The following is a 27,148-nucleotide window of genomic DNA, read 5'->3' as shown; positions in this document are numbered from 1 at the left end:
TTGTTGGAGATTGGGCGTTACTCACATAGTGTATTTAGTGCACAGTGCAGAAAAAGGCAGTGTCCAGAAAAAAAAACAAGTGTAAAGGCAAAAGTTTCATGACAGGATGTTGTGTCACCATACTTGGAAGACAATTATAGCCAAAGACAGAAATTTAAAAGAAACTGGCTCATTTGAGCTGCGGAGACCTAGTCGAGGATTCTCAGTAGATAATTGTTAGCACAGTAGAATTTATAAAGAGACAATGTCAGTTCATGTGAGGGAAGGTTGATTGGTAAGTACCTATCAGCTTTCTCATAAAACTCACAATTTGAAGAATACACATCAAGGAAAAGGTAGAAGTCCAACAGTGTCAAATCTAGACAATAATATCGATCATCCAGCAGTTTTGCAAAATCCCCAGTTGTACTTACTTTACTTACTTACTTACTTACTTACTAACTTACTCAGATTTGCTGTGTACCATACAAGGAACTGGTTTCACAGAGTTCACTCGATCAGCTGCCAAGTTCTCACCTTCCTCCAAGTTTGTGTCCATGCATTGAAGATTCATTGCAAAAGTTCCAGGTGTTAAAAGGTCTTCCTGTACATCTGTATCTGTCCATTGATTTCCACAACAGTGTTGATTTTGGGATTCTTCCACCTTACATGCGTAGAACATAACCTGCAATCTTCAGTCTTCTTTCAACAATAATTACGTGCAGGCTGTGTAGACCTCGTATTCTCAGCACTTCATCGTTTGTAACTTGATTGGGTTAACATCTTCAGAATTCATCTCTAGCATTGTTGGTGAAAAATATGGAGACTGTGTGCTGATTTTACTGATATTTTCCAAGTCTCACACATATAAATGATATAGGAGTACAGTCAAAGCTTTGTTGACATATTACAGACCTAATTACCATATGGACTGATTTTCCAGTTCTGCTGGTGATTTCTGCATCTGTGACCTCATTATTACATATAAAGCTACCGAGATATGGCAATCTGTCAACATCTTGTAGTATCTTCTATTGCACTGTAATCAGGGAAGAGACGAGTAATTTCCACTTACTTTGCACATTCTGTTTGTGCAATTGAAAGGATACCAAATAAATTAAAAGGGTGGTGCACAAAATATGTCAAAACTCAGCTGCAGAAGCAATGAAAAAAAGCATGTCAAAATTTAAAAGAATGCAAAATCTCCAAGATTAGCGATGTTTTACTGAAGCTCGAAACTTAGGGTGGGTTTCAGTGCAAGACGTGTTTAATAGTTCCCATAGTGAAACTTCATTTTGAAATCTAGAAGAAAATCCAAAGAGGTTCTGGTTGCATGTGTAGTACACCAATGGCAAGACACAACCAATACCTTCACTGCTCAATAGCTGTGGTAATGTTACCGATGACAGTGCTACTAAAGCAGGGTTACTAAACACGGATTTCTGAAATTTCTTCACCAAAGACAACAAAGTAAATATTGCAGTATTCAAATCAAGAACAACTGCAACTGTGAGTAACTTAGTAGTAGCTCTCCTCAGTGTAATAAAGCAGTTATGTTTCTTTCAGAGAATGCTGATACAATAGCTCCTTTAGAAATCATATATAGCCGCTCATTTGATAAAGATCCATACCTAGAGACTGAAAAGTTGCACAGGTCACACCAATGCTCAAGAAAGAAAAGAGGAGTAATCTATTAAATAACAGACTCATATCACTAATGTTGATTTGCATTAGGATTTTGGAACATATATTGTGTTTGAATATTATGAATTATCTCAAAGATAATGATTCATTGATAAATAGCCAAGATAGATTCAGAAATATCGACCTTTTAAAACACAGCTAGCTCTTTAGTCACACAAAGTAATAAGTGCTGTCGACTGGGATCTCAAATTTATTCCATATTTGTAGATTTCCAGAAGACTTTTTGAAACAGTTCCTCACAAGCATTTTCTAATCATATTGTGTGCCTATGGTGTATTGTCTCAGTTGTGCAACTGGATGTGTGGTTTCCTGTCAGAAAGGTCACAGTTCATAGTAATTGATGGAAAATCATCAAGTAAAACAGAAGTGATATCTGAAATTCCTCAAGGAAGTGTTATAGACCACCTGCTGTTGCCGATCTACATTAACAATTTAAGAGAGAATCTGAGCAGTCCTCTTAGATGATGCTATCATTTACAGTCTTGCAAATCATTTACTGTCTTGTAAAGTGATCAGATGATCAAAACGAACTGCAAAATGATTTAGGCTACGTATCCATATGATGCAAAAAGTGGTAACTGACCTTAAATAATAAAAATTGTTATGTCATCCGCATGAGTAGTAAAAGGCATCTACTAAATTTTGGTTACATGATAATTCACGCAGATCTAAAGGCTGTGAAGTCTACTGAATACTTAGGAATTACATTTACAAATAACTTAAATTGGAATGCTCACATAGATAATGCGGTGGGAAAGCAAACAAAAGACTGTGATTTAATAGTAAAACATTTAGAAGATTAGGATTACTAAAGAGACTATCTACAACTATACTTGTCTGTCCTCTTTTGGAGTATTCTGCATGGTGTGGGATCCTTACCAGATAGGACTGACAGAGGACATCATTTAAAAGTTCAAAGAAGGGCAGCTCATTTTGTATTATTGGCAAACAGGAAAGTGCATGCCACAGATATCGCATGTGAATTGGGGTAGCAGTCATTAAAGCAAAAGCAATTTGCTGGAGCAGGTTCTTAAAATATCAATCATCAACTTTCTCCTCCGAATGTGAAAATATTTTGTTAGAGCCCTCTTACATAGGGAGAAATGATCATTGTAATAAAATAGAGAAATCAGAGCTTGTACGGAAATATTGAAGTGTTTGTTTTTCCTCAAATGCTGTAGGGGAGTGGAATGGTAGATAAAGAGGTTGAGGGTGGTTCTCTGAACCCTCTGCCAGCATTTAATTGTGAATTACAGACTAGTCATGCCGATATAGATTATGTAGATAGGCTTTCAATATTGTGCACTGATTCTCTAATTTTATACATTGCTCAAATACTTTCGTGGCGCTTTGGAGTGACCCCTTTAAAATAACACTTTACCAGTGTTCTTAATATGTATTTTGGTAACCAGGTTGATAAGAAGTTACAACAATACTCTCTTATTACTCCCCAGTTTTGGATTTTATTAATGAACAAAATCGCCACAGTGTTCCATAACAATTACGGGCTGAAGTTTCCTGCTGATGGAACCAATATGATTTTCTGTGTTTCTGAGCATACAGGTTGTGTACGCTGTTTGGAGTCTGGTGTATGCTGAATCAAATGTTTTTATTGTTGTGATCTTCCATCTGAAGATTGGTTTCATGGAGGTGACCATGCTAGCCTATCCTGTGTGACCCTCTTCACCTCTGCATAACTACTGCAGCGTACAATAACTTGAACTTGCTTACTGCAGTCAGTTTTTGGTCTCCTACAGTTGTTACCCCCATTATATTCACAGAGGACCACATATTGTGGAAATTGCATATTGTAATGTAGGATGCAATAATAACGTACGGAAAGTTTCTGTTGAAAATTACGAATTATTTAGGAATAAAGGAGATGGCTCACCAAAAGGCAGAAGCACTGTCTCATCGATAGGCACATGAACTAAAGGTATGTAGAATGAGATTTTTCACTGTGCGGTGGAGTGTGCACTGGTATGAAAATTTCCTGGCAGATTAAAACTGTGTGCCGGACCAAGAGTCGAACTTGGGACCTTTGCCTTTCATGGGCAAGTGCTCTACCATCTGAGCTATCCATGCACGACTCACAACCCGTACTCGCAGCTTTAGTTCCACCAGTACCTCGTCTTCTACATTCCAAACTAAAAGGTACGTTGCTTGGCGAGCTTCCAGAATGCACTTTCTTTTTCTAGCTGTAGGGAAAACATGCGCACGAGCACACACACACACACACACACACACACACACACACACTCACACACACACACACTCACATGCGCATGCACGTCTCCTTATTTTGTGGTCGCTCAACTGCCAGCTCTTTACTGGCCCACGGTGAGTGTTCTGGAGTGAGGTGGGTCTTTAGAGTGGGGTAGGATGGGGTGGGTTGAGGCAATGTGAGGGATGGAGAGAGATGGGAGGGGTTTGGAGGGAAGCATTTAGTGGCTCGTGGGAGAGTGGGGAGCCATCTGTGGGCTAGCTAGGGGTGCAGGTAGAGGGGTCAGGTGACAGACAGCTGGGTGCTCATAGACTAGGGTGTGACGTGAGATAACAGCACACAACTAGCTGATTGCGAGGGGGGGTGGAGAGGGGGGGGAGGGGCGTGTGTGTGTGGGGGGGGGGGGGGGAGGGGGCTGGGAGTTGACTTGGATTTAGACCAGGAAGCAAAGGATGTGCTGTAAGTATGGCTACGAAAGTTGAGTATTCTTAAATAAGATCAGCTGGTGCCAATGTATTGGAAAGTAACTGGCACACAAAGTGCAATTGTGGCTCCTTTTTCTTTATGAATTTTAAATAGTCTGCAGAGCAAATTGAATTAGGAGGATCAGGCATTTGTGTGGGTCTAGGAAAGTAAATTGTAGGGCCAGATAAAAGGCGCGCAAGACAGGAGGGGTACTACTGCTCATCACTGCTGTATCGTGCTGCTAGTACGTGTCTGTGTGAGTGCACCGAGAGTGGTGTTGCCGTACTTGCGTCTTTAAATTGGTCACCGACTGATCATTGCAGGCTGGCTGCTGGAGGCCGTCTCTGGGAGCCAAGCGTGCCGTGCATTCCCTGCCATGCCATCTGCTGGCGACTTGCACATATGTAAGTGTGGAACAGTGCTGACTGACTCTCTGTGTGATTCTAGTTTGTAATGTGCATATCAGCGTTCTGTGTCTTGTTGAGTCCTTAGAGGCATATTGTTCGGAGTTTATTATTAAAGCCATATTTGTGCGACTTGGATCACACTTCAGTATTACTTGGTTAGTACATCACCACAAACATAAGGACCGGGGATGTACATGCTTTGACAGTTTGCTACGTCTCTTTCTTCTAGGACTGACATGGTAGCTGCCTTGCATTTCTTAATGACTCTGACCTTGTCAACCACAAACCGAATCGTAGTACAGTCATGATTTCCCTGAAGAGATTACATGACAGCAGAGACTTGTAAAATTGTGTTACCCATTTCTCTAGCCAGTGAAGATTCATTCTATACCTTCAGATACAGTGTCATGTAGGAGTAGAACAGCAAGAAATACGTAGCTCCTCTAACAGTAATGACAGTTTATCACCTCCCAACACTACATGTGCCAATGTTTCAGTGCATTTTTGAATATGTTTGTTAACAGATTCATCAACACAAGAAAAATTTATGATCTCAGTAGCATCTTATTTCTTAACTCATACTTTACTATTCATCAGAATCTTCATTGCTGCTCTTTGATTCGTCAGAGCTCCCTGCTGTACTTTGTTTTATTTCATAGTCAGAATTAGTTGAAATACCACCTATCGTATTTACTCAAATCTAAGCCACACTCAAACCTGAAAAATGAGACTCGAAATAAAGGAAGGAAAAAAAAAAAAAATCCCGAATCTAAGCCGCACCTGAAATTTGAGACTCGAAGTTCAAGGGGAGAGAAAAGTTTTAGGCCGCACCTCCAAATCGAAACAAAGTCAGTCCATTGTAATATGAGACACAATTTAGTTCGAGTGAATGACGATACAGCTACAGTAGTTTGGTTCGAGTCGTAAGCGTAGCACTTAAGCTTTACCAGGTAGCCATTGCTATGCGTCAGGCGCTCCGTCCGTATTTATACTGGTACCCTTCCTTTTTCACGTGCTTCATCTGGTTTGAATCGATTGCTTATTTTGCTTTGATCTGATAAGTGCCATTTTCCTTGTTATAGGCGTTTATGTCACTCTAAGCTGAAAATGCATTACTGTACTGTGTCATGCATTGTTTGTCGCACTGCTGCTTTCTTTGATAATGATCAACAAGAACCAAATAATAGACTGCGTATGATAGAACATGTTCTGAACGAGAGTTAGGCGAAAATTTTTCTCCATTTGAAAATCTTTGCGGCCGCTTCTTTAGTACATCAAATTCTGCACAGAAATTAGAGTCATCTTAGATATAAAAATCTAGTCAGTTGACATGCTTCATTTCTGACTGTATCACTATTAGGCATAAGAATAATACGAATATAAACATGACACGATACGTATATTCTTCCGCATTTGCTGTTGTCTCACTCTAGTTTCGTAGTTTATTAGGCAGACAGGATTTAAATAAGATAGCAGCAAACACGAAAGAATACATGGCAAAATGTTTATATTCGTATTACTCTTATGATGAAGAGAATACTGCATGTGATTCACATTTCATCAGGTTCCTATTAGCAACCATCTCTTCTCACAGGTAGGAAAACATTCAGAACGTAGAGTTGGCCATATTGACAAACATCCCAAACAGTCTTGCCAGTCGGATTTTCGTAATACATTGAAGTTCTGCTACATTCGAAGATGAACAATACGGAATTTGTATTTACTTCTTTGGATAATGTATGAAAATTGTCTTCCACCTTTTTTTTTTTAATTTATTTACTGACGCAGAGGTTTTGGCGCCAGTATTTATCTTTGTGCCTATGAAGCATGCCTGTGTAGCGCTACATATATTCGACGGCAGAAGTTAGTTGTTTCAGCACCTACTGACATTTTTCAGAACTTCCACTTGCTTTGCACTCGATTCTAAGCCGCAGGCGGTTTTTTGGATTACAAAAACCGGAAAAAAAGTGCGGCTTGGATTTGAGTAAATACTTCTTAAGTATTATCTTTCAAGTCAACACCTGCTAATCTGTGAGACCGAAATGATGAGCCATACTACTCTATTTCACTGTGCCTGTTTATTTCATTTGTATAACATTTTATTCCATCATAGATGCTGCACTTACAGTTTCATATATGCATTGCAGCAGCAGACACAATAAAAGTAGCAATCAGCAGTGCTTAGTTTGTTGAATGTTTAAAAAATATGCCATTGTCCCAGTTCCACATATCCCCAAAATTTGATTCTGCCAAATTCTGTACTCTCTGAAATCGAATGTTTAATCCAAAGATGAAAGTGAACAAGTTTGATGCAGTATTGCTAATATTGTTTATTACGCATCTTGCTGAATGAAGAGCATACCGTGTCTTTTCTGAAAGGTTTGGAGAAGTAATGCACATACCAGTTTTCTAAAAACTTACATTGAGATTGTGCTCTCCTTCCTCTTGTACAAATTAGTAGAGCCCTTCGGATTACTCCACAATATGCCTCTTGGCAAGGTGGTAACGACAGTATTATGAAAAGGATAGATTGGCGCTCACTGTATAGTGTAGATGTTGTGTTGCTGGCAGGGGGGAGGGGGGGGGGGGGAAACACCACCTATTAAACACGTAAGCTTTTGGTGCAAACACCCCCCCCCCCCCCCACCCCCATTCACACACACACACACACACACACACACACACACACACACACACACACGCGCGCAAATGCAGATCACACATACATGACCACTGTCTCTGGCTGCTAGGGCCAGACTGGGAGCAACTGCGCATAATGGGAGAAACAACGCTCATGGGTGTATGTGTGAGTGTGTGTGTGTGTGTGTGTGTGTGTGTGCGTGTTTTGTCCACTTTGGAAGAAGACTTTCTGATCGAAAGCTTACTTGTTTAGTAGTCTTTTTGTTGTGCTTGTCTGTGACCTAACATTTCCTGTATACAGTGAATAGCAATGTATCTTTTTTATAATATGGTCATTACTCCAGCCTAGATTTTCTATTGTTTGTTTCCTTTTAAGACCTTATAAAGACAGTTACTGACAATTTCTTTTTTTCTTATTGGAGAAAAGTAAAACCATATGGGGGGCCAGACGTAGATTGTAAATGAATATGGAATAGAGTATTTTTATTCTCCCTGTATGCAGTGTCAATAACGTCACCTCACACACTTCGTTACTGGCAGCACCTCCTTCTCAACACATGACTGTCCCCCACCACCTCACCATAGTCTTCAAGTTATATCCTATAGCACTTCTGGGTGGACAAATAGATGAAGGATGTAGTTTAAAACAGTATAACTAAACTTAAAAGTCAAACTGCCCTTTTATAGAGACTGCCATCATTATTTAAACATACTAAACAACATCAAAACAGTCAAAAGAAATTTTTTTTCAAAAGAGCAGAAAATTGTAGTGAAATTCATGAAAGGATTGTTTTAAATTGTTATATCTTAAATCAATAAGTATGTCAGCATTTCCCAGGATTTTCTGGCTTAATTAAGACTAGGTCATGCCACCACAGTGGTCAGACAGTGGACTTGCCTTCGAGAGAACAACGGACCCGAGACCCATCGGGCCACCAAAATTTGGGTTTCCCTTGATTTCCCTAATTGATTTAAGGCAAATGCTGGGATGGTTCCTTTGAAAAAGATGACATTCGGTTGAGGAAGCTAATTTCTGTGGCAGGTCTGACGACACAGTGCTGGTGGAAGCACGAGTATTTCAGAGCACACCAATCATTGCACATTGTTAAACATAGGGCTCTGCTGTAGACAACCCCTGTATGTTCCCATGTTGACAACACTGTTGAATTACAATTTCTGTGGCTCAGGAGCATTGAGATTGGGCAGTGAATCAATAGAAATGTGTCATCTGGTTGAATCATTCGTGTTTCGCATTACACCTGCTTGACGGTTTTGTGCACATACACTGTCAACAGAGTGAATTGGTGCTTGAAAGGTGCACTTTGCTACATACTTAGGTCAGTGGGAGCAATATTATGCTATGGAGGACATTCACCTGGTCTTCTATGGGTCCTGTGGTAGTAACTGAAGGCTCCATAACAGCTTTGTTCTGTGTGAACATTATTGTGCACTGTCCGCACTCTGTCCCTAATGAAGGTGACATGTTTCAACAATATGACTTTCAGTGTCACGAGGCCAGAATCAAATTCACCCCTTCTGAATCTGATGGAATACATCTGCGATGATATCAGATACCAGTTCTGCACCCAGAAACCACTGATCTCCAATTTATGGGAATTACATGACCTGTGCTTAGACATGCGGTGCTGCATAATGCTGGGAACATACCTCACATAATGTTGGGAACATACCTGAAATTTATTGAACTTGTCCCACACAAAATCACTGCTGTATTGTGTTCCAACAGTGGACAAACACATTATCAAACAGGAGGTCATAGTGTTTTGTCTCATCAGTTTATATATTCAATGCTTGAATGAAAGGTGTGCTCTTTTCCTTTTTTCTGCCATTGCGTGTATGTGTAAAGCAGGATGTTCTACCATATGGGCTTGTTTATATGAAGGCTGTCAGTGTTACTACCTGCACAGATACTAAATGCTCCTTTTGTGAAGACCTTTTATCTTGAGAACACTTTTAACTTTGTTTCACAAATGGCAGCACAGTTTCAAGAAAGCTTCATAATTTAATGTAATAGTTAAAATAATACCTTCAGCAAAAGATGTGTGCGTTGGAGTGGGAAAAAGGATTGGAGATGTATGTAGTTTAATTTTCTTAAATTGTTAAGAAGGTTAACAGTTTGGCATGCTAAGATAAATTCCCACATTCTCTAAAAAGAGAGAAAAAGATTAATTTAACAGAATCAGTGAGGTATACAAATATAACAACAGACTTGTAGAACCATTATTTTATAGGTTAGATTAGATTAGATTAAGCTTTTGTTCCAAGACCCAAAACATGAGATGATTCTCATGGGTGAGTAACATGCCAGAAAGTATAACATAAAAAATATAAAACATTTGAATACCCTGATCATTTGTCAGGAGATTGTCAAACTAGGCGAATACAATACAAACTGTAACAGCTAATATTTTCAGAATTGATACGCTGTCAGACCGAAACATTGTTATGCACTATTCATAAATTTATCAAACAAAAAGTACATAATCTTGACTGTTATGACAAAGTGCTCTCAGAACTGAAATCTAACAGACATTCTTATTTAAGCTGGCCTAACAGCCACTGTTAAGATATTCATGTATAGAGTAGGATGAGTTGCCTATCAAAAAGTCTTTCAAACTCTGTTTAAACCATGCTTTATCTGATACCAAGTTTTTAATGGTGTCTTTCTTCCACAGATAATTTGTGTTGTAATGCGAGGTTTTAATGAAGATGAAGTGTGCAGTTTTGTGGAGTTAACAAAAGAGAAAAATGTTGATGTAAGATTTATCGAGTACATGCCTTTCAGCGGCAACAAATGGAATGATGGGAAGATGGTCTCCTTTAGTGAAATGCTCCAAATAATTAGAAAGCAGTGGCCTGATTTTGATCCCCTTCCCAATGGGCCCAATGATACCTCAAAGGTACGTGCAGTATTACATATGAACATACATTGAAAATAATTTAATGTTTATGACTTACTACCGATCACAAGAATACTTCACATCTGCTGGTGGTATGAGAGATGGACTGGTTTAGTTACATATTTCTCATCCCATTCAGTAAGTCTGTCCTGGCCTGGGTTTCTCTGCAGCTTCTCTGCAACTCTCCCCATTTCCTAAACCTTGACAATCCTTTTATTTCTTCCCTTTTCCTTCCCCTTCATTGTTTCTGCCAGAAGAAGAAGCCACTGACTCCAAAAGCTTGCACATTTCCATAACTTTAAGGGGAGTTAGAAGGGGAAAACATTCTTTTTCACTTTTTTGGGTTTTTATCTGATTATAAAATTTGCAATTCTCCAACTAAAATGATATGTATATTACTTATAAACTTGTGTGGGAAGTATTTTATTTTATTTTCTAAAATATAATCTACACCAGTTGAAAATGTTAAAATTTTTACATGCATTACGTCAAGACCTAATAAAATCGGTAATTTCTTATATACAGGGTAGTCCATTGATTGTGACCGGGCCAAATATCTCACGAAATAAGTGTCAAACGAAAAAACTACAAAGAAAGAAATTTGTCTAGCTCTAAGGGGGAAACCAGCTGGCGCAATGGTTGGCCTGCTATAAGGCACTGCCATAGCTCAAACTGATATCATCTGTGTTTTTTTAAAATAGGAACCCCATTTTTTATTACATATTCGTGTAATACGTAAAGAAATATGAATGTTTTAGTTGGACCACTTTCTTCGCTTTGTGATAGATGTTGCTGTAATAGTCACAAACATATGTTTCATAATTTTAGACAAACAGTTGGTAACAGGTAGGTTTTTTAAATTAAAATACAGAATGTAGGTACATTTGAACATTTTATTTCGGTTGTTCCAATGTGATACATGTACCTTTGTGAACTTATCATTTCTGAGAACGCATGCTGTTATGGCGTGATTACCTGTGAATACCACATTAATGCAATAAATGCTCAAAATGATTTCTGTCAACCTCAATGCCTTTGGCAATACGTGTAATGACATTCCTCTCAACAGTGAGTAGCTCGCCTTCCGTAATGTTCGCACATGCATTGACAATGCACTGACGCATGTTGTCAGGCATTGTCCGTGGATCACGATATCAAATATCCTTCAACTTTCCCCACAGAAAGAAATCTGGGGATGTCAGATCCAGTGAACGTGCGGGCCATGGTATGGTGCTTTGACGACCAATCCACCTTTCATGAAATATGCTATTCAATACTGCTTCAACTGCACGCAAACTATGTGCCGGACATCCATCATGTTGGAAGTACATCGCCATTCTGTCATGCAGTGAAACATCTTGTAGTAACATTGGTAGAACATTACGCAGAAAATCAGCATACATTGCACCATTTAGATTGCCATCGATAAAATGGGGGCCAATTATCCTTCCTCTCTTAATGCCACACCATACATTAACCTGCCAAGGTCGCTGCTGTTCCACTTGTCACTGCCATCGTAGATTTTCCGTTGCCCAATAGTGCATATTATGGCGGTTTAGGTTACCGCTGTTGGTGAATGATGCTTCATCGCTAAATAGAATGCATGCAAAAAATCTTTCATTGTCCCGTAATTTCTCTTGTGCCCTGTGGCAGAACTGTACATGACGTTCAAAGTCATCATCATGCAATTCATAGTGCATAGAAATATGGTACGGGTGCAATCGATGTTGATGTAGCATTCTCAACACCGACGTTTTTGAGATTACCAATTCTCGCGCAATTTGTCTGCTACTGATGTGAGGATTAGCTGCCCCAGCAGCTAAGACATCTACTAGGGCATCATCATTTGTTGCAGGTTGTGGTTGGTGTTCCACATGTGGCTGGACACTTCCTGTTTCCTTAAATAATGTAACTATCCGGCGAATGGTTCGGACACTTCGATGATGTCGTCCAGGATACCGAGCAGCATACATAGCACACACCCCTTGGGCATTTTGATCACAATAGCCATACATCAACATGATATCGACCTTTTCCGCAATTGGTAAACGGTCCATTTTAAAACGGGTAATGTATCATGAAGCAAATACCGTCCGCACTGGCGGAATGTTATGTGATACCACATACTTATATGTTTGTGACTATTACAGCAGCTGGCCGGAGTTGCCGAGCGGTGCTAGGCGCTACAGTCTGGAAACGTGCGACCGCTACGTTCGCAGGTTCGAATCCTGCCTCGGGCATGGATGTGTGTGATGTCCTTAGGTTAGTTAGGTTTAAGTAGTTCTAAGTTCTAGGGGACTGATGACCTCAGAAGTTAAGTCCCATAGTGCTCAGAGCCATTTGAACCATTTTTGACTATTACAGCCCCATCTATCACAAAGCGAAAAAAGTGGTCCAGCTAAAACATTCATATTTCTTTACGTACTACATGAATATGTAATAAAAAATGGGGGTTCCTATTTTAAAAAAATGCAGTTGATATGAGTTTGACCTATGGCAGTGCCATCTAGCAGGCCAACCATAGCGCCATCTGGTTTCTCCCTTCAAGCTAGACGAATTTCATTCTTTGTAGTTTTTTCATTTGATGCTTATTTCGTGAGATATTTGGCCCGGTCACTATCAATGGACCACCCTGTAGAAAGCTGTGGATTACTGTGTTACAAATGTTAAATTATGTGTTTGTAATGGTAGCACTGTCAAAAATAGTATCGTATCTTTTCATAGTATAAACATGCTTTGTATATCGAAGTGCTAACGTTCTTCCGAGGAAAAGTGACGAATAGACTGGTAAATCTCTCGAAAAGTATGACTCCAAAATGAAGTGTTTTTAAGAAATGTGGGTTTCATGGTAATAAATTTTTGTATAAAGAGAAACTTTGCGTTCAGCATGTGGTGTGTGAAGTTACAGACAACGAAATACTGGCAAACTCATGAGTATCTAGCGAAACACCCATTAGTGCTTCGAAGATTAAAATGAAACATAGTGATAACACAGTTATCTCAAAACAAAACTCAAGTAAACGGTAGGTTAGGTTATATTCTGATACATTTACACAACCTAACAGGGGTGTTATGTGAATGTGTGTGCTGTATGTATGTGGAGGGCCAGTTAGTTTACATGAAGACATTGAGGTATCAAATGGACTAGCCAGGAAACGTATCATTAATTCTGCCAGTTGTAAATATACTCATTCATTTTGGAATTCTGATAAGTGTAAAGATAATTATTTTGAAATAAATGTTAGGTGGTTTTATGGATTGAGAGCTATTGGCAAAGGTTACACTGCAGCAGAAACAATGTGTGTCATGATGTATATGCCACGCCCACTTTGTAAAATGGACAAGTATGCAGGATTTATTGGAGCTGCTGTGAAATCTGCTGCATGTGAGTCAATTAAGTGTGCTGCAAATGAAGCTGCTGAAATAAACGATGGTATGATTGACATATCCGTAGCTTTTGGGGCACTTGGTAGAAGCGCAGCTGCATTTCTAAGAATTCTGTTGCTACAGTGACCAGTGTGGATACTGGAAAGCTAATAGATTTCCAGATTTTAACCAAACATTGTTATAAGTATAAATCAGGGCATGAAGAAGGGCATATCTGTGACAGAAATTATGAAGGACAACTAGTCGTACGGAGGCCTGTGAAGCTGTTGAAATTTATAATCGATCTGTAAACTAAAGGCGAGTGTGTTACACTAAGTTCTTAGGTTATGCAGACTCAAATGCATATAACAGTGTAGTAGCCACTCAGCCTTATGGTGAGAAGCTTATCACAGAACTGGAATGTGTTGGTCATGTCCAGAAGAGGATGGGTACCAGATTGAGGAAGTTGAAACAAAGTTTGAGAGACAAGAAACTTTCAGGTGGTAAGACCATAAGAAGCAGGCTGACAGACAAAATGATTGATCAACTACAACAGTATTATGAGATTGCCATTAGAAATAATACTGAGGATTTGTTGAAATTGAAGCAGGCAGTACGGGCTACCTTCTTCCAGAGACTGTCAGCTGATGATAAACCAGTACACCATCTTTGCCCTCCTGGATCTGGTTCATGGTGCAATTACTGCAATGCCCAGTACTCAAACAGGTCATACAGCCATAAACATTCTATCCCAGCAGCAGTTGTGGATATCATAAAACCTGTTTACAGAGACCTGGCAATCTGGAATTATTGAAGAAGTGTCTGCATTGTCAGACTCAAAATCCCAATGAGTCGTTCAATAAACTTATAGTGTCAGTGTTGTCGTAACTGCCGTCTGCGTCATGTCTGCTGTGCAGCGAGCTACGCTAATTTAAGTATTAACTCTATTTTTCTTACTTGTCACTTCTTCTTCCATGTGTTTTTGCTTTTAGGAAGCTTTTTATTGTCGAGTGCTAGTAATAGTGTTCCATAGATTTTGTGTTTGTTTTGAATACAGTCAGAGAGAGTCCGTTTAGTAAGCCATAGTGCCAGTAGTGCTAGTGTTTGTTTTCAATACAGTCCAGAGACAGGTAGGGCTATTTTCATTGTTTTCTACAGGAAGTGTCTAGTAACCACAGTTTAGTCAACTATCAGCCACCTTTAGTGAATTAGCAGTCTAGTTATAAGTTGATTAACTCTCTACAGTAAATTGATTTCTTAGGATGGATAGGATGTGTGACTGCTGTGTATGGACACAGGTGGAGCTGGCCACTGTTCACGAACAGCTGAACGTGTTGATGGCCGCGGTTACCCGTCTTCAGGCTGCTGCCTTGGAGTGTAGCGGCAGTGGGGAGTCTGGTGCTTTGCATGGTACACCCCAGGTGATACATGCTTCACCCACTGACCCTTCTGTCGACACATCTTTGCGGGTAACGGGCGCGGTTGGGCCACCCTCTTCCCAAGGGGAGTGGCGGGTTCAGCAGCATTCGCGGCGCACGAGGCGGAGGGTCAGTGTGGAGGCTGGCTGTGTGGCATCGCCCGTTCTGCCTGTGAGTGGACATGTGGCCACTCCTTCAGCAAGGTCTGAGCAGGCACATGGGGAGAGGGGTTTATTAGTTATTGGGAGCTCCAACGTTAGGCGGGTGATGGAGCACCTTAGGGAAATAGCGGAAAGGTCGGGGAAGAAGGACAGTGTTCACTCTGTCTGCTTGCCGGGGGTCTCATCCGAGATGTGGAGGAGGCCGTGCCGGCAGTGATAGAGAGCACTGGGTGCACCCGACTGCAAATTGTTGCTCATGTCGGCACCAATGACTCCTGCCGTATGGGTTCAGAGGTCATCCTCAGTTCATACAGGCGGTTAGTGGAGTTGGTGAAGGCGGAAAGCCTCGCGGGGTGGAATCTGAGCTAGCTATTTGTAGTATCGTTCCGAGAACCGATAGTGGTCCTCTGGTTTGGAGCCGAGTAGAAGGCTTAAACCAGGGGCTCAGACGATTCTGCGGAGATCTGGGGTGCAAATTTCTCGACATCCGCTATCGGGTGGAGAAATGTAGGGTCCCCATGAATAGGTCACGCGTGCACTACATGCAGGAAGTGGCTACAAGTGTAGCGGAGTATGTGTGGAGTGCACATGTGGGTTTTTTAGGTTAGAGAATTCCCTCCCTAGGCCCGACAAGACACCTCCTGAGATGCGGCAAGGTAGGAGTAGACAAAATGCAACAGGGAATAACAATATTAATGTGCTAATAGTAAACTGCAGGAGCGTCTATAGAAAGGTCCCAGAACTGCTCTCATTAATAAACGGTCACAATGCCCACATAGTACTAGGGACAGAAAGTTGGCTGAAACCCGATGTAAACAGTAATAAATTCTAAACTCAGATTGGAATGTATACCGCAGAGACATGCTGGAAAGTGAAGGGGGAGGCATGTTTAAAGTGATAAGAAGTGCAATAGTATCGAAGGAAATTGACGGAGATCCGAAATGTGAAATAATTTAGGTGAAGGTCACGGTTAAACCAGGCTCAGACATAGTAATTGGATGTCTCTATAGGCCCCCTGGCTCAGCAGCTGTTGTGGCTGAGCACCTGAAGGATAATTTGGAAAATATTTCGATTAGATTTGCCCAACATGTTATAGTTCTGGGTGGAGATTTTAATTTGCCCGATATGGACTGGGAGACTCAAACTTTCATAATGGGTGGCAGGGACAAAGAATCCAGTGAAATTTTTTAAGAGCTTTATCTGAAAACTACCTTGAGCAGTTAAACAGAGAACTGACTCATGGCGATAACATATTAGTGACAAACAGACCCGAACTATTTGAAACGGTTAACGCAGAACAGGGAATCAGTGATCATAAAGCGGTTACTGCATCGATGATTTCAGCCATAAATAGAAATATTAAAAAAGGTACGAAAATCTTTCTGGTTAGTAAAAGTGACAAAAATCTGATTTCAGAGTACCTGATGGCTCAACACAAAAGTTTTGTTTTAAGTACAGATAGTGTTGAGGATCAGTGGACAAAGTTCAAAACCATCGTACAATATGCGTTAGATGAGTATGTGCCAATCAAGATCATAAGAGATGGAAAAGAGCCAGCGTGGTACAACAACCGAGTTAGAAAACTGCTGAGGAAGCAAAGGGAACTTCACAGCAAACATAAACATAGCCAACACCTTGCAGACAAACAAAAATTACACGAAGCGAAATGTAATGTGAGGAGGGCCATGCGAGAGGCGTTAAATGAATTCGAAAGTAAAGTTCTATGTACTGACTTGGCAGAAAATCCTAAGAAATTTTGCTCTTATGTCAAAGCGGTAGGTGGATCAAAACAAAATGTCCAGACACTCTGTGACCAAAAAGGTACTGAAACAGAGGATGATGGACTAAAGCCGAAATACTAAATGTCTTTTTCCAAAGCTGTTTCACAGAGGAAGACTGCACTGTAGTTCCTTCTCTAGATTGTCGCACAGATGACAAAATGGTAGATATTGAAATAGAGGGATAGAGAAACAATTAAAATCACTCAAAAGAGGAAAGGCCGCTGGACCTGATGGGATACCAGTTCAGTTTTACACAGAGTATGTGAAGGAACTTGCCCCCCTTCTTGCAGTAATGTGCCGTAGGTCTCTACAAGAGTGTAGCGTTCCAAAGAATTGGAAAAGGGCACAGGTCATCCCCGTTTTCAAGAAGGGACGTCGAACAGATGTGCAGAACTGTAGACCTATATCTCTAACATCGATCAGTTGTAGAATTTTAGAACATGTATTATGTTTGAATATTATGACTTTTCTGTAAACTAGAAATCTACTCTGTAGGAATCAGCATGGGTTTCGAAAAAGACGATCGTGTGAAACCCAGCTCGCGCTATTCGTCCACGAGAATCAGAGGGCCATGGACACGGGTTCCCAGGCAGATGCTGTGTTTCTTGACTTCCACAAGGCGTTCGATACAGTTCTCCGCAATCGTTTAATGAACAAAATAAGAGCATATGGACTATCAGACCAATTATGTGATTGGATTGAAGAGTTGCTAGATAACAGAAAGTAGCATGTCATTCTCAATGGAGAGAAGTCTTCCGAAGTAAGAGTGATTTCAGGTGTGCTGCAGGGGAGTGTCGTAGGACCGTTGCTATTCACAATATACATAAATGACCTTGTGAATGACATTGGAAGTTCACTGAGGCTTTTTGCGGATGATGCTGTGGTATATCGAGAGGTTGCAACAATGGAAAATGGTACTGAAATGCAGGATGATCTGCAGCGAATTGATGCATGGTTTAGGGAATGGCAATTGAATCTCAATGTAGACAAGTGTAATGTGCTGCAAATACATAGAAAGAAAGATCCCATATCATTTAGCTACAATATAGCAGGTCAGCAATTGGAAGCAGTTAATTCCATAAATTATCTGGGAGTATGCATTAGGAGTGATTTAAAATGGAATGATCATATAAAGTTGATCATGGGTAAATCAGATGCCAGACTGAGATTCATTGGAAGAATCCTAAGGAAATGCAATCCGAAAACAAAGGAATTAGGTTACAGTACACTTGTTCGCCCACTGTTTGAATACTGCTCAGCAGTGTGGGATCCGTACCAGATAGGGTTGATAGAAGAGATAGAGAAGATCCAACAGAGAGCAGCATGCTTCGTTATAGGATCATTTAGTAATCGCGAAAGAGTTACAGAGATGTTAGATGAACTCCAGTGGAAGACTCTGCAGGGGGGACGCTCAGTAGCTCGGTATGGGCTTTTGTTGAAGTTTCAAGAACATACTTTTACCGAGGAGTCAAGCAGTATATTGCTCCCTCCTACGTATATCTCGCAAAGAGACCATGAGGATAAAATGAGAGAGATTAGAGCCCGCACATAGGCATACCGACAATGCTTCTTTCCACGAACAATACGAGACTGGAATAGAAGGGAGAACCAATAGAGGTACTCAAGGTACCCTACACCATCAGGTGGCTTGAGGAGTATGGATGTAGATGTAGATGTAGACCAAAAAATGTTTTTCTTGTAACGAAGACACTAAAGTGGGGGTCAGTCATGCTGTTATTGCTTTTAATGATGGCAACATTGGTAGCGTGAAAGTGCTACAACATATGGGAATTAATTCTGGAGCAAACTGCATCAGAGAATTTGAATGGATGGACAAGGTTTGCACTGGTAAAGCAGAGTACGCAGCACAGTTGGCCACTACGGAGTCCAGAAAGAAGAAAACAAGAAAAAACTTAAAAAAGATCAAGAGGATGATATACAGTATGGTGCAGGGTGCTTCTGAGTGACTAAAAATAAAATGTTAAGCATATATTGAGTTACAGTCTATTAAAACTTTAAAAATTCTTCCTGAAAATTTACATTTTGTCTTGCATTTTTCCCTAAATCTCAGTAACTAATTCGAATAGCGAATTCAAATTTTCAGTATGTATCCTGAGCCTTCTGAACTAAAAGAAGAACATAATGTTATGTATAAATAAAATTATTTAGAATAACATACAAAAAAGTACACAAAATTTTAACTGTGTAATTAAAAAATTGTATTTCCAAAAGCAGTGGCTGAAATGCAATTATTGTAACACTCAGAACATATAGTTTAATGTCCTGTAAAAGTTTCTTGTCAATGGCTACAGTTGTTCCTGAAATACGGGGAAGTTAAGTCACTAAATTTAACATTGTCAGGATATGGCGTTCAAACTCCCCTTAATGCACATTTTCTCCTTCCTCCACTTGGTGAGCAACACATTTATAGTATTTTCACAACAGCAGTAGCTATTTTCTTACAATTTCTTTTTGCAGGCATACCATGTGCCGGGCTTCAAGGGACATGTGGGATTTATTACCTCAATGAGTGAACACTTCTGTGGCACGTGCAACCGTTTACGGATAACAGCTGATGGCAATTTGAAGGTGTGCCTCTTTGGGAATTCAGAGATATCTCTCAGGTGAGTGATGAAACATAGAATAATCGTGTCCAAGTGAAAATTCATGTGAGGAAACCATAAAATTAATAGAAGACTGACAGACTGATCAGTATTTTACCTCCAGGAGGTGAAATTCCAAAACTTCTTATAGACACATTTGTTCCTCTTGTCCTCACATTAGTCATGGAGTCCGAGTGACCTTTGAGACCTTCAGAAACTTATCCCTCTTTCCTCTCTCATTAAGGAACTGATAGTTCCAAATGCTGAGTATAGAATAATACTTTCAAACTGTTTGCCATGCACATTAGGTATGTGGTTGGTATATGGAAGAGATAAACTGCAGTTAAATCCAGCGGGTATGAAATGAGTAATCTTTTCTTGAAGTTTTCAACTTGCACCCTCCTCCCTCCCAGACATACAAACCAGATACCTCTAGCTAAATAATTTGTGAGTATATATAATTTGCCTCTGTCAACATCATGTTACACTAACCTATTTGTGAGATTAAATTAAAGGAAAGTAATCAGAACTGGAAATTATGTAAAGACATTTTTAGTTATGTCCCTATGTTGTAATAAAGTTAACACAATATTTCTGTCCATGTGATGGTAACTATGATTCGTCAGCCACTGTTGCCGAGCGGTTCTAGGCGCTTCAGTGCAGAACTGCGCGACTGCTACGGTCGCAGGTTTGAATCCTGCCTTGGCTCAGATGTTAAGTCCTATAGTGCCCAGAGCCATTTGAACTGTGATTCATGATTATCAGAGTCTATATGTTCCAAATAAAAATTGGAACTTAATGTGTATAAATGTACAAATTATTAGACAATGGGACCAACAACTGACACTTTTAAATTGATGACTAGACTAAGAGATTAATAATAGGAAAAAAACTGCAAGATACTTGGCGATAAGTTTGCTTCAGGACAAGGTAAGGGGGGTGAGGGGTGGGAAGAATCAGCTCTCTCTTTGTGAGCATACCAGAAATCCTTTATCAACCGAAGGTAAAATAAGATATAAAAATACAGGGTCAAACAATTAATTTAAGTATCTTAAAAACCAAGTGACTAATAAAATTGGAAGCTAAGAAAAGTAAGTTCGTAGTAAGTAGGGTGAAACACAAGGGGCTGCAACATATTGCCATTGTTGTTTGACTTGTCTATCAAAGAAAAAAGAAATGGATCAAAACAAAATAAAAGTGAGAATAGAAATGTATCAGAAGCAAATAGGAATAAGCAAGGAACATATTCTTTAATAAAAAAATAAAAATGACCTGTGAGGCAGATGTTCCTACAATTTTATGTTCATAGCACAGCAGTCTGTGAAAGCAAAATATTTATGACATTGAAAAAAGAAAATCAGTGAGTGAAAAGTGTGTGTAGGTGAATTGTGGTGAAAGACTGGACATTGGAACTTCTGTTAGGCTGCCCAGTATTAGTTAACTTGGTAGTAAAGGAGCAAGTTTGCAAGGGCAGATAACTGTTTGACTACATAAAATAGAGTGGGAGTATGGAAAAGCTAGTCCAAGATAGGATGAAAAAGATAGCAGCAACTTAAAAACTGAATTGATAAGTTACCATGAACCCCATTCCAATCTAGTGAATGCAGTGGTTGACAATATCTTGTGACATTCGCCTATAAGGCTCAAACAATAATTGCTAAATAAAAATACAAAATGTTGACAAGACTGTATCGAAGCTGTCACTCTCTTTTGAAACAAGGGTGTTTAAACCAACAAACACGCAGGAAAGCAGGGACAACTCGGACACTAGAGGAGGATAGGAAGTATCATTGAAGGAGTGAGCATAAACCGTGTGGAATATGTGTGGTACAAGTAAAAAAAAAAGAAGAAGAAGAAGAAGAAGAAGAAGAAGAAGAAGAAGAGGAAGTGGAAAAATCTTGATCTGGAAACAAGGGAATAAAAATTTGCCACGCGAAGAGACAATATGGTACTGTGCTGATGAGTGTGTACAAGTGGTGATATACAATATACATTGATAAAGGAACTCTGCATTGGGCCCAGAAGACCACGCAATGCCCTTCGAGAGATGTCCTCTACTATATATATATGGAGAGTTAGGGGGTCAGTATACAACTCTCCAGGCTGTTATCAACTTCCAGAAGTTGAAGACACTGCTTCTCACTTGAGTAGCTCCTCAGCTGGAACTACAAGCAGAGTGTACCCTATTCCAGTCCGTCCACCGAGCAGAATTTCCCGGCTCTACAAGGAATTGAACCTGCTTCCTTTCTATGGCACCCCTGTGGCATACTGACTGCATAGCTGTGGCAAGAGTCATAATATACACTTGTGAACAATTGAGTTATAACTATTCTGTTTATTGGGGAGAGAGTATGTATATTGCACCGTGAATGAAACAGTTTAGTGTATCGTAAATGGAATGTATTCAGACCTTGTACTTGTTGTGTGAGAGCGCGGTGTCTTAGACACTTGTAGTGTTTGTCTTAGCATGTACGGACCAGTGAGCCTTACTTTCTAGTATTTTTAATTATATATAATTACTGGTGCCTCTGGCACTTTTGTGCTGCAATAGCAATAGCTTGCAATAGCAAACATTGAGTCAACCATGGTTTTTGGATTAGAAGAAGAGGTCAACTGGGTTGACATTGGGAATAGAGTGATGGGAAGTGGACAATAAGCAGTTATATCGAAGGGTGCATTATTTGATATGTTAAGGTTAATTATAAAATGTGGATTGGAGAATTTTTCACGTTGAGCAGAAGTAAGTTTACAGGACCAGATGTCAAATTACACATGATCCGTGTGAATCCCTATAGTCAGCATGAACACTGGCACACAGAATAATTTATAGGTAGCCTTGCTGTATATAAAAAATCAGATTTGTGCTGAACTGTCATGAACAAACTGTCACTTCTCTGGAATAAATAGACTCTGATTTGTTAATTACATCTGTGTAAATGAAAAATATAGGAAAACATAGATTGCTGCTTACTGTAAAGGAGACATGTTACATTGTAGACAGGCACAATTAAAAAGGCACTTACACAAAGCTTTCGGTCACAGCCTTCATCAGCAAAAGAGATACAGAGAAACACACACGTTCATACACACAGGCAAGCACATGTCACACACATATGACTGACAACTCCAGTAGCTTGCCCCTAGCTGCTGGACTTGGCAGTTTTTTTTCTCTGTGTGTGTGTGCGTGCGTGCACGCGTGAAGTGCTTGCTTGTGTGTTGTGCCTGTGTGCAACTTTGTTTTCTTTACGGTAAATAGTGATCTATCTTTCCCTGCACTGTTGATATTCCTACCTGGAATTTCCATTGTTTAATCAGTTTAAATAAGAAGGACACAGTTACATATATTCTGTCACTTGAAGACTAATACATGAAGTAAGTGGACATTATTTTTTATTGCAGAGGATCTTTGTCACCACTAATTATTAATTTTGTGTTCTAGTTAATTAGACATGGTTTCATCCTTTCGTGGATGTGCTCTTTTTGTTAAATCTTCCTGCAAAAGATCTGATTTACTTCAAATTAATAAACCTGAGTATTCTGAAAACGGAGGTGCAGCTTACAGCTGCAGTGTGACAGTTGATCACAGGGTGATTTTATCACTGCCATATCGTGGGTAACCATGGCTCGAGACACTTATTCTATAAGGGTGTGTAGTCATTGGGCTTTCTTGTACCACAGTGTCAAAGGTGTACTGTGAGCAGATTTATTCAAGGAAAATACTACCACAATCAGCAGAGTGAACTGCTATGGGCAAGAGGATATCATTGACAGGGGTTACCACTGACTAGCATGGCTTTAGCAGCGAACAGGTGGGCCACAATGTAGCAAATGACTCACCAACTCAGTGACAGTCAATAAACAGTAACCATTCATGCCACTGGGAACTGTCACCTCTTTGTGGGATACAAAGATGCAATCTGCACACTGCTCATCACAGTTACAAAGATTAGCATTGGTTTGGAACAGCACCAGGGGATGCTCGAAGCATGCAGGAAGGTCGTCTGTCTGATGATTTGCGGTACATATTGCCAAGGTGGCAGGGTGCAAAATAAGGAGTGATCAAAAAACTTCCATTTGAAGGCTGCATAGTTCAGACCAGTATGCCACACACACACACACACACACACACACACACACACACACACACTCGCACACACACACACACACACACACACACACACACACACACACATATCCATCCGCACATATACCCTGCTTGTGTCTGTATATGTGCGGATGGATATATGTGTGTGTGTGTGTGTGTGTGTGTGTGCGAGTGTATACCTGTCCTTTTTCCCCCCTAAGGTAAGTCTTTCCACTCCCAGGGTTGGAATGACTCCTTACCCTCTCCCTTAAAACGAATGACAAATGTCACCAGATGATGTACCTTGCCATGCTTGCAGTGGTTGAGCCTCTTGGTCTGTCACACTTGACCATCCCAACCCAAGTCAAGTATTCATATCGTTGTGGCTACGGATACATGTGTGCGACTTTAGTGATGGCGTTCAGGATTTGCGTCTTGCATCTGGCAGGCAGTATTTTTTCATTGTGTTAAACAATTATGTATTTATATTGAAGTTTATTATTTTATTTACCGGTCTTGCAGTTTCCTTGATTTCTTGCAAAGTACAGTACAATGAAAACCTACCATATTGCATAACAAGTAGATGAGTGTAAACTTCAGAATAGCATCATCGCCATTAAATGACCTTTGTTTTCTTTACTAACTAATGTCTGTAAACAAAAAGAGAAGTGACAGAAGCAAAAAACACAAAATCAAAACTGCTTTTGCTTGATTACAGCAGGGACAGTAATTTTGTAACATCTACATTTACAACAGATCATATTTACAAAATGTTTTGAAATTTGCTCTGTTTTCTCAAATGAAAGTATTGCACTGCTCAATCGTTCCTTTACACTCAACCCCGACTGCTGCACATGCTGTGGGGTATGTCATCTGGTTACGTCATATGTTCAGTGTTTCTCACCAATTTTTGGGGTATTTTGAAATTTACAAAAAGGCAAATGCAGAAAGTTATCACATTTTGCTGCACAATACCTGTGTCACAGAAAAATAATGTATACAAATCTTCTCAGATTGGCCACTGAATAACTTTGTGCAAGCCTCGCAATATTTCACCAACACAACTGTTCATCATCTTCAGGTAGTGGTGGGTCCTGTCATCACTGCTGCAAGATGTGACTGGTGATATTCGCACAGCAGAATTGAAATTTGTCAGGCTAGAAGCAGGAGTACGAATGTGTGTACAGGCACTCCCAGTTGGATGGAAATGCCATTCATAGTAGCCTTCTGCTTATGTGTTGTGGGCAATGACTGCACTTCTGGACACTCGTGTGGTTAAAAGCTGAATTAACTCTCTGCAAGGTGCTGCATCAGGTCATACATCGGAGGATCTGGTTTCTACTGTTTTAATTTCATGGCAGTCAGTGCTGGATTCTGGGCAGTGCTTAGTCAAAATTCCATATTCCTGTTGGTATGATTGCCCACCGTATGGCCTCTTGGGAAACGTGTGGTGCCCTGTATTCAGGTAGTGCTCTGCTACCACTAATTTACTGGGTGGCATTTTTGTCAGTGCTGTTGAACACAGTGTTCTTGCACAATGTGAGGTGTCTGCCCTATATAAGATTTCCCATAATGGCATCAGATCTTATATATGATCTATGTTTTCTAGGGTCAAGATTGTCTTTAACTTAACACAAACACTTCCTTAGTTTCGCTGTAGACGAAAAACACACTTGATTCTGTTTCTCCTAGCGATTCTTTCTATTTTTGAAAACATGCCACTGAAATATGGCAAGAAAGCCATTTGCAGTGCTTGTCTAAGTATCTTCATTTACATCCCTACACTGAACTTGCTTTGCTCAGAGCACATTGCAAATCTGTTTACAAGAATAAACGTTCTGCTGCAACACTGTTATTAGGTTTTACAGTTCACCAGGCAGACTGTTGGTATCTGAGATCACGTGTGCTCTATGTGCCAGGGAGTGTAAGACGCTACCACATTGTGCAGGGTGATGGCAACTTTTGGACCGCAAATATAACTCTGCGTGTATCAGTTTGCAGTAGAGACTATGCCCCAGTGTTCTGTCAGCTTTTCTTCTAACCGTGACATCCAGGAATGGTAAGCTGCTATCTTTTTGTACTTCCACAGTGAACTGAATATTCAGATGGAGCGAGTGCAAATGCTGCAGGGACATAGGTAGTGTCTGTATTATGTGGGCCACACCACAAATGTCTCTTCAGCATTCTGCCAGAAGGAGGAATGTTGGATATTTACTAAGGGAAATAGAGGATCTCCCATGGGAACACTGTCCACTTGATTAAAGTAGTTGGTGTTACATAAGAAATAGGATGAGGTATGCACATGTTTAAACAGCACCACAATTTCTTTCTCAAACTTGCTGTTAATAACCTCTAATGAGGGCTGCAGGGGCACTTTTGTAAGTAATGATATAACATTTGAGCTAACTAAAAGATCTGAAAGTTCTAGTTTAAGCATCTTCAGGTATTCTATGAAATCCTCTGAATTCTAAATATGATGGTCATAGTCATCCACATGATAAATTTCAAAGCTGTCATGTGGAAATTGCCAGTTGCATCTTGCAGCAGTGATGGTGGAAATCACCACCACCTGTAGATGCCAAAACGTTGTGTCACTTAAATATTGAGGGAGGGACTTGCATAATGTTATCTGGTGGGGAACCCAAAGTGTTTTTGCAACAGATCTATCAGGCAAGCCTGAAAAGTCACATATACTCCAAGCAGTAAGTACCTGTCGTAAAATGATCACATTAGTGAGCTTGGCAATTAATTAAGAGTTTATCAATAAATTTGGCTTCATTTTGCAAGAAATTGTGCTGTGTTCCAGTACTCCCTCTTCAACAAAACTAATGTCAGTTTCTGCTCCACCTCTTCAGCCCAAGATCCTATGTACACTCTTGAGCATTTGTGTAAGATACCTGTTTATTTATAAAAATAAAAGTATCTTCTATCATGACTTTCCCATTCTTGTCCAGTGGGTTTGTTATCCTGCTGTTGCCTACTGCAGACTACAAGATTACTGTTGAAGATTTCTGCAAAGTTTTTCTTCCTTTTTAGTGTACCAACATTTCACTGTGTGGTAATTGCCTGGTACTGTTTAACGGGTGTTTTAACAGTTGTTTCAGAGATGCAATACGAAGCAAATGCAGTGAGGATGACTTGCTTGCCATGATTGGGGCAGCAGTGAGATGAAGGAAGAAACAACATCGAGGTAAGATACATTACAGCAAATGTAACTCTATAGATAGAAAGAAAATTTCTGTTTAACAAGTCATAGCAAACATAAGAGCAAAATAGAATGAAAAACAACAGTGATAGAACCTGTGTTTTTTGTGTAAACTTGGATTTAATTTTTATTTAGTATTCATTCTGATTAATGCCCATTGGTCAACAAGATATTTCAGCCCTAGAATTTG

At 40.0% G+C, this 27,148-nt stretch overlaps 1 pseudogene; it reads left to right on the top strand.

The window, feature by feature from the left end:
• Positions 1–27,148, top strand: part of LOC124554866 — a 71,687-nt pseudogene that overhangs the window by 22,440 nt on the left and 22,099 nt on the right.

Source organism: Schistocerca americana, chromosome X (genome assembly GCF_021461395.2).
Source record: "Schistocerca americana isolate TAMUIC-IGC-003095 chromosome X, iqSchAmer2.1, whole genome shotgun sequence".
Taxonomy (NCBI): Eukaryota; Metazoa; Arthropoda; class Insecta; order Orthoptera; family Acrididae; genus Schistocerca; species Schistocerca americana.
The sequence above is the reverse complement of the archived record's forward strand: the minus strand, read 5'-3'. Positions and strand labels throughout refer to the sequence as shown.